The sequence below is a fragment of the Periophthalmus magnuspinnatus genome, chromosome 17, assembly GCF_009829125.3.
Source record: "Periophthalmus magnuspinnatus isolate fPerMag1 chromosome 17, fPerMag1.2.pri, whole genome shotgun sequence".
Lineage (NCBI taxonomy): Eukaryota > Metazoa > Chordata > Actinopteri > Gobiiformes > Gobiidae > Periophthalmus > Periophthalmus magnuspinnatus.
In genome coordinates, this window is record NC_047142.1 from 5,098,966 (window position 1) to 5,107,471 (window position 8,506).

The window sequence follows — 8,506 nt, forward strand, 5'->3', positions numbered from 1 at the left end:
CCTTTCTGCTCCCCTTTGCTGTCACAGGATTTATTGCATTCCTTGGGCAAAACATTTCTTAAATTACAGGTTTGAAGTTCTTGAGTCACGAAGCAAGAAGATGAGGACGGGGATGTCCATGTGATGCCGAGATGTTTTATGTGAGCCATAGAACTCCAGTGTAATTTATTGTTAAGTGTTTCCCTTTGGCTGTGACCTTAGGAAGCTTTCATATTAATCATTAGGTTTGAAAGTAATGTCTACTGTGTACAGTTCACTGAACAGGTTTTGTGAGGTGTTTCCCTTAGAGAGAATAAGTGTTATTAGGTTTTACACTTCTCTTTTTTTTACGCACTTCTGCCACAGTAATGGGATAATGGGCCATGGACATTTTTACATGTATCCTTTAATTCAATAGGGATACTGTACCACTCTCAAATCACAATCAAATTATATATTTCTCTACCATTATAACCGCAATAACAAACTTGTGTGAGATAGACCTGATATGGTTCCAAGAAGTATAAAGTGTTGAATTATTAACTGTACTAAGCATCAGTGTGTGGCTTTTCGGTTTTAGATGACGAGGGGCGACAGTAGCTCAGTTGGAAGAGTGTCCGCTGATCTGACGGTTGGCGGTTCAAATCCCGCTCTCGACATAAACGTCATCGGTTGAGCAGTGAGATCCACTGACTCGCAGGTTGACGGTGTGATTCCAGCTCCCACAGATGTGTCCTTGGGCAAGACAATTCATCCACTTCACATCCAGAGTACACTGATGTATTGATGTGTGTGAATGGGTGAGCGGGTTCTGTGGTGTAAAGCGCTATATAAAAATGTGACCTTTTACCATTTTAGACATTTAGACATAAAATATGGAGTAAAAATAATGCTACTTACATTGCTATTAAAGCTCCAGCCAGTACCTACTTTATGATTAATCTCAAAACCAACTACTTACTGAATACAAAAATGTCTCCCCTCACTACAAATCGTCTTGACTTCTATATTAACTACACTTGAAAAATGCAGTGTTCTATGATTTTCCGGTGGTTCTGACAATTATAAAACAAATGAACATCGATGCAATAATGCACAGTTGTTTGAAGCAGCGCACTCATAACTCAGATATATGTACATCATACATTTGGATATACAGACTTGATTAGCTGTCTCATTATGTTAAGCCCTCCTCAGCCTGTGAAAACACTTTAGTGGAGTCAGTGCCTAAACTCTCCAAACACTCTGAACTAATCATGTCATTATAGTGATCCAACTGTGGACCAACAGAAAGCATGTGTTACTAAAGCCCGGACATTTACAAGACAGGCAGCATTTAGCACAAGATTTCAGTTAAAGACAAGCCAGAAACCTAAGAATGTGAGACTTAGGACGGTATGCCATAAAGATTTTAATGATCTGGAGAGCCCTTTTAAACATGGGGCAGGTTTTTTCTACACAGATGACTAAAAAGACTGAACGTTGGAGGTTTAGGAAAAGTATAAAGTGCAGCGGAGGATGTCTGTGCTCTTTGTCCTGGCCATGTCGACCCTTTCAGTGGTCCTGACCTATGACCCCTGCCTCCACCTCATGATGAGATCTGGCAGCCATGTGTGTGCTTCAAACTCTGTATATTTGGACAGGGACCCTGGAGTCAGAGCAACGCAACACCACCAGCTGAACTAGACCTGCAGTTCCGGCTATAGACGCATTTTCTCTTAAATAAGTGGGATATTTTAAGTCAAATAAAAAAGATCTGTACAGTAAATAATAATGTGTACAGTTATATTTGAGTTATATTCAGCAATGGGAATTGGCTGTTATTTGAGAACAATTCATTTGGCAAAAACAAAAACCGTACAGCTGCGTTTGGGGGAAAGATTCCTGTTTTTGATTGGTTTCCTTTTACTACTTGTCTATTTTTTGAATGTCTTGTAAAAATGCCATATAAACGCCCAGCACCACAAGTCAATACTAAAAACGGTTTACAGATAGGCCAAAGCAGTGGTCATATTTAAATTTGACTGCAGTCTGATAATACGATTAGCAACATTGTAAAATTTGTGGTGATGCTTTTATCTACATACAACATAAAACACTACAATAAATACAGCTTTTTTCATTTTCCAGTAAATAAAAGCTTATTTCTTTCTCCAAAAGCGGTTTTCTTTCAGTGCAGCAAGTCCTTTTTTTGTGCTCATTTTTCTGCAAATCTCTCTAAAGTGAAAATAAAGTGATTGTCAAGAAATGAACTTTTTACTGGATCTGGATCTAATCTGGAGGAACTGCTAGAATCACATCAGCGGAGTCCAACCCAAAGTCTGTGTCTTATCTACAGCAGAGAGAGATGCAAGAAGAACACCTTGATCTGGCCTGATGGATGAGGTGAGCCGATGAACTGGACATCCTGGTGAAATACTTCCCCCGTGTAGGAGTCAGGCAGGCAGTGGACACTTGCCGATGCCCTGGGAGGTTGTGTGGCGTCCCTCGCTTGTTCTTGGGTGGGGGGCAAATGTGAGCGAGGTGGGGAGGAAGGGTAGTAGGGGGGGGGGGTCGGGTCTGGTAGTATCTGGGTGGCTCCATGGCTCCGGGGCTGATCGTGGGTGAGCGCAGAGAGACGACACACACACACACACAGAAGAGGAGAACGAGGTTGAGCCCACCCAAGTAGTAGTCAGTCACAAACCTATGCGTGTGTGTGTATACTCCTGACCCCTCACATTAGCACAACACTTCCTCAATTTGTCTTCTGTGTTCTTCAGCCACAAATGAACCATCCCACCCCTCCATCCACCCCCTCTTTTTTTTTTTTTTACCCTATAAAGATCACCCCATACACCAGCTTCCACCATGTTAACCATCCGAACACACACACAGCTCTTTTTACAAGCCTTAGAGATACAACAGTTGCTTATGTGACTTAGCCAACAATAGCGTGTTTGGAGACAGAGCGACGTGTAGGGGATAACAACCGCGAGGACATGTTCTGCGCACGGACTAAGCCATGTAACAGCAGCAGGCCCCCCAAGGCTCATTAACTGCATACTGACTTGGGGAGCTTGATTGGGAGCTATGGGGAAAGTTAAATGGTAAAACAAAGGAAATAATTAGTTGTGTCATTAGTGATGTGAAAACAAACTGACGGATCAAGATGGCGTCCTCCTCAAAATTGTAACGCAGAATTTATCAGACGCAAGCAAAAACTATCTCAAAATTGTATCAGGCCGTATTTACAGTAGCTTTAAAACTTGAATTAATGACTCCATTCCACCAAAATAAATATTTGTTTAAATAAATTCATCTGGTTTTGAGTAGGTTTGTCTAGATTCAATATCATTGCTTAGGTAAATTTATGAATCTAGCTTCATGATGTGACTGGTTTCAACATAATTTATATAGTAATAAATAATAAATACATCTGCCAGTTGTAAAAAAAAATAGCATACATTTCTTACTCAACTGGGAAATAATTTGGCTTTGTAACAAGCTAGAAACATTCCAACATCTTTGAATTTGAAAAGAAAGAAAAGAAAATGCATTCAGATAATGTCTTTGTACATCTTTTTAATTTTACATTTTTTTTTAATTTAAGTGTAGTCACAATGCACTCACACACACATTAACACAGGTTGTACGGTTTGTTTTAAAAGAAGCTGAGGAGTTTAGACTACCTCCTGCTAACTCTGTGGGACAATACCTCACTCACAATCGTACCTACAATGACTTGTGTGAAAAGTGTGTTTCTGACTGTGTCTCTATGTGTTCTGTGTGCTTTTGCTGCAGAAAGCCCACCATTCATTACTATGACAAAGGGCTAAAGAAATGCATTATCATAATTAATCTTGTGTGAGAACGTGGGTGGCACTTTCCACTTTTGGAGTAACGGGGATGTGTTTTTATTTTTTTTATTTATTAATTATTTTTATTCCTATAGAGATGCTTAGTTTATTTCTGCACAATCAATGCACTATGGTAGTTTGCAATGTAATAAATGATAGAAAGAAATGACAATTTTTCTACATAATACTACAAAAATGACAATAATTTACGTCTGGATAAGTTGTATGTAAAGCCAAATTAATAGTAGCATATTTGTAGCATATATACACACTGATATGCTACAGAAACATTGCATTTTTTCTCCTGAATGTGTCACTAGGAGATTGAAGGAGGCCATGTTGGGCTTTGGAAGACTAGCACCATTCAGCTGCAGCAATAGAAGTTATAGCTGTCGTAGTGGTTCATTCAAACAAAATACATGTCCACTTTTACTACTACAGGTTAGGGATGGGACGAGATCAAAATATCACAAAATATAGGTCAGGTTACATTAGAACTAACTATAACTATGGCTAAATCATGTCTTGTTCTTATTATTATTTTTTATTTATTTATTTGAAGAACAGTGTGCAGATACATTAAAAAGATGGCTGCACTTCTTGTGGACCCAGAATAGTGTTTTGTATCATCTCCACCCTTAATTTAAGTAATTTATTTGTATATTATAACAATAATTGAGGTTTAAGTGTTCACAAAAATAGCAGCATGTCTTTGAAATGATGTGTAAAGTAAGATGAGGGTATTGCTCTATCTGTTTGACTTTAGACTTTTCGAGAACACTCCAGATCCTGCCTAAACATCTTGGTCCCCACTGTGTCATATTGCATCACTCCTGACTTGTAGAAGTTTAAGTATTCAGAAAAAGTATACCTTAGTTCAGGTTTAGTTCCAGGTTCAGTTCAAGTAGTCTCAGTTTTGATGCGGTGATCATTCGACGGTTGGTGGTTCGAAGCCCGCTCTCGACATAAGGAAATAAAAAACAAAAAAAATCATTGTTGTTGAGCAAACTGATCCACACGTTGGCAGTGCGATTCCAGCTCCCACAGATAAATGCTGTCGCTGTGTCCTGGGCACGACACTTAAACCATCCTGGTGTTTCCGTACTACAGTTTAAGAATTCAGAAGCAGAGAGGCAAAACGTACAGCTTCACCTCTGATTTGTTAACACACTTTATGCCAATATACAGCCCCTGGGCAGTGTTGATCATAAATTGTTTCTTTTTGCAGTAACAAAACTAGATGTACTACTCCATATCTAGTTTTGTCTGAGATCTTTACCAGCTCTATGTTTGCACTGGTTTGCACTATGACAATTTTAGGAACTTTAGTGAGTTTGTCTTAGTGTTATTTTTTCCACTCCGTTCCTTATCCCATACAAATGTGTTCTGGCCCGTGCTTGATAAATAAATGCTTCCTCACTCAGCCCGGACTGTGTGTATGTTGGACAGTGCTGCTGCAGCTCTGCCTATAGCCCATACAGACCCACGCATGCACGGATGAACGCTCGGGTGCACGGAGCCACTGGGGAGACATGAACTGCAGGAACGAACGGCTGGTGGAGGAGAGGAGTGGAGAAGCAGATGAGCCCGGAGAAAAGTCTGCAGAGAAAAGACAAAGACCATCTCATGATACGTGACTTGAAGAACAATTTTTTCATTTTTTTCTTAAACTAAAACTATGAGCTTGCTTGAAATATCATCATATAATATCTAGATTTGCCACTTTTACCTCTGTGGTAGACATTGATGTAGCACTGACCCATTTTTAAAGTGCAGAGTAGAGAAAGAAAGACCTAAAAGGGATTTAAACTGGCTTTATGTAACACAAAATCAACAGTACCACTAGTGAGGGCAAATTCAACTGGTTGTGGTTTGGTCCTGGTTTGGGCCCATGTTGATTTTCCTGGGTTTTGCTCTAGTTCTGGTTTAGTCTTGGCCTGGTCCTTGTTTAGTTCCAGGTTTAGTTCCAGAGCAGTCTCAGTTTTTCTGTGGTGATTGTGCAAGTGGGTGACAGTAGTGGTGTTTATCCACTGATCCGAAGGTTGACAGTTCAAATCCTGCTCTTGACAATTAAAAAAAACAAAAAAAAAAACATCACTGACCCACAGGTTGACAGCGCAATTCCAGCTCCCACATATGAATGCTGTCATTGTGTCCTTGGGCAAGACACTTAAGCCATCTTGCCTCCAGTGTCTGTGTCAGTGTCTGTGTACACTGGTGTAGGAGTATGTGTGTGAATGGGTGAGTGGTTACTTGATGAAAAGTGCTTTTAGTGCCTTGAAGGTGGAAAAGCGCTGTATAAAAATGTAAATGCACCCATTGGCTACTGTGAATTAAAGGTACCACATCACAATCTGAACACTACTACTCATTATCATTCTTATCTTTAACTAACTTTTTGCTTATATAAACGTTAAAGAGTAAAAGAAAAAACAACAACGCATAAATCTTTACCCTCACTTCTAAAGGTCATAAAAGCTACAGCATGGAGAGCGTTTGGGACACGGGACAAGAAAAGGAGAAATGGTGGTTAGTGAGTGTTTAGACTTTGGGGCGGTGTGATGGCAGCTATCTGCACAGTGCATGGTCATCTCCGCTGGTTTATTTATCCAAGGCCTCCAGACCAGGCCCTGGACCTCCCTGAGTTTGTTAGGACTGAAGGGGCCCCCTACCACACAACCCAATTCCTCACATTCCACATAAGCTCCCATTTCCAGCTGCTGTCCCTTCCAGAACTGCCCGGTCCAGTCCAGAGTCCAGTAAGCATAGCCACATCAAAGAGGACAGTACCAGACTAGAATGGTTAAAGGGAAAGAAGAGGGTCCTCACAGTTAAGGAGGAAAAGAGGATGAAGAATATTTCAGCGTTTTCAATTATAGACCAAATTTGATGTGTGTATTTGTGTACATTTAATTTCAATTATGATATATGTGTGTTTATATGTGTGTTTTATATACATTTTAGTTTATATATTTATTATCAATGCACATATTTACTTTGGTTATCACACAATCAAGTACGCACATAATTAAATTCTAGTAAAAAGTGCTTGCTCAGTCTTGTTTTACTTATTTTATGTTCTTATTCCTTAATATATCAGACATTATAATTGATGTTGTTATATTTCTGATTGTCAGTAGATACGTTTTACTGGCCCCTAGTGGTAAGGGTGCAAATTGCAACGGGAATCCTCACCTGAACCTATGTATGAGAGTCTACGGCACAAATGCATTCAACAAAATCTATATCTGTTTTGTCCTCAAATCTGAGCTGATCACTTAATAAAATATAACAGATCAAGTGGTGTATTTTTAATGTTGTAAAATGTATTTAATGATTTATTGTACATACTGAATAGAGAATAAAAGTTCCCAAACTGTTTAAAAAGTTTAATAATGAGGTGATCCGGATACATCAATGCGTGTTTGTAGCTAATACTCATTAATAACATAATGATAAACAAGTGGGGTCATTGTGGGTTACTACAGAGGCAGAATTAGAGAGTACACATACAATTCAAACATGTGAAACTAAAGGAGATACTGTGGATTGTTACTGTGGAACAATGTAACTGTACCTCCTCCCTGTCACATGTAAACACAGATGATGGATGCGATGACAGACAGTTGTGATTCCCACTGTGTGTCCACTGTCAATGTATCTAAGAGCCTTATTCACACCAGTCCTCCAACCTTCACATTGCCTTGTATTGACACCTGCCAAATGTTCTGCAGGCGTCATGTTTAGGTAAGAAACGACTGATCTGCTAAAAGTGTTAGTTCTTCACCTCTACACTGTCCTGAGTGACTGTCCTGAGTGGGGCCAATAAGGTCTGGGCTTACAGGAGCACACCACTGAGACACTTGTGACTTCTTTAGTGGGAGATTAGAAAACAATATGTCCACTGTCTTCCTTTCAGTCTGAGTTCTGACGTGGAGCACCTTCTGAACTCATGAAATCATGCATGGCAAGATGTGGAAACTTTCCAAAAAGTCTGCACAGATAAGGGGCCGTCGCTCAGAGGCCGGGCGCCTTCAAGGTGTTTGTGAAAATATGCATTCATGAGCAAACCACTAATACACCCAAGCTTATTTTTATTGGGCAAAGGGCATGAGTTTTCTAAGGTGTAAGAAAATCTATCAACCTACTTCAGCCTCAGGCCACATGGGGTGAAGGTACAGCTGTTACTCTGGCACACAGCTGCCTACAGGGCAATGACAGGAGGGTCCCAGCAATGTTTTTATTCAGGATCTCTGCCATTTGGGCATGCTTCAGAATGTTATATTTGGTCACATAATGCACATTTGAAGCTGCTACATGCAAAATGAAAAGTTGCATTTGTACAGTGACTGAAACATGTTGATGCAATCGCATTTTACCATAGACTGCCCTACGGAATAAAAATAATACAGCATAACTTTGAATAATATTAAAAGTGTGACGTCTTGGGGGTGCTCGGGGGCCTGGTGACAGGGAATACTACTTAGAGAGCTGCAGTGAGCGGCCAGGCAGCCGCATGTGTGTGTGAGCAGAGTTTATTGAAAGAGTTCCTCTCTCCCTCCCCCTCAGCCCCTCCCCTCCAGCCCGGGCAGGAGCAGCCTGGGTGGTCCCCCCTCTCTCTCCACTTTGGTGAGCTGTTGCTTAGCAGCTAATAATAGGCGATGTTTGCAAAGTAATTTGCCTCTTCC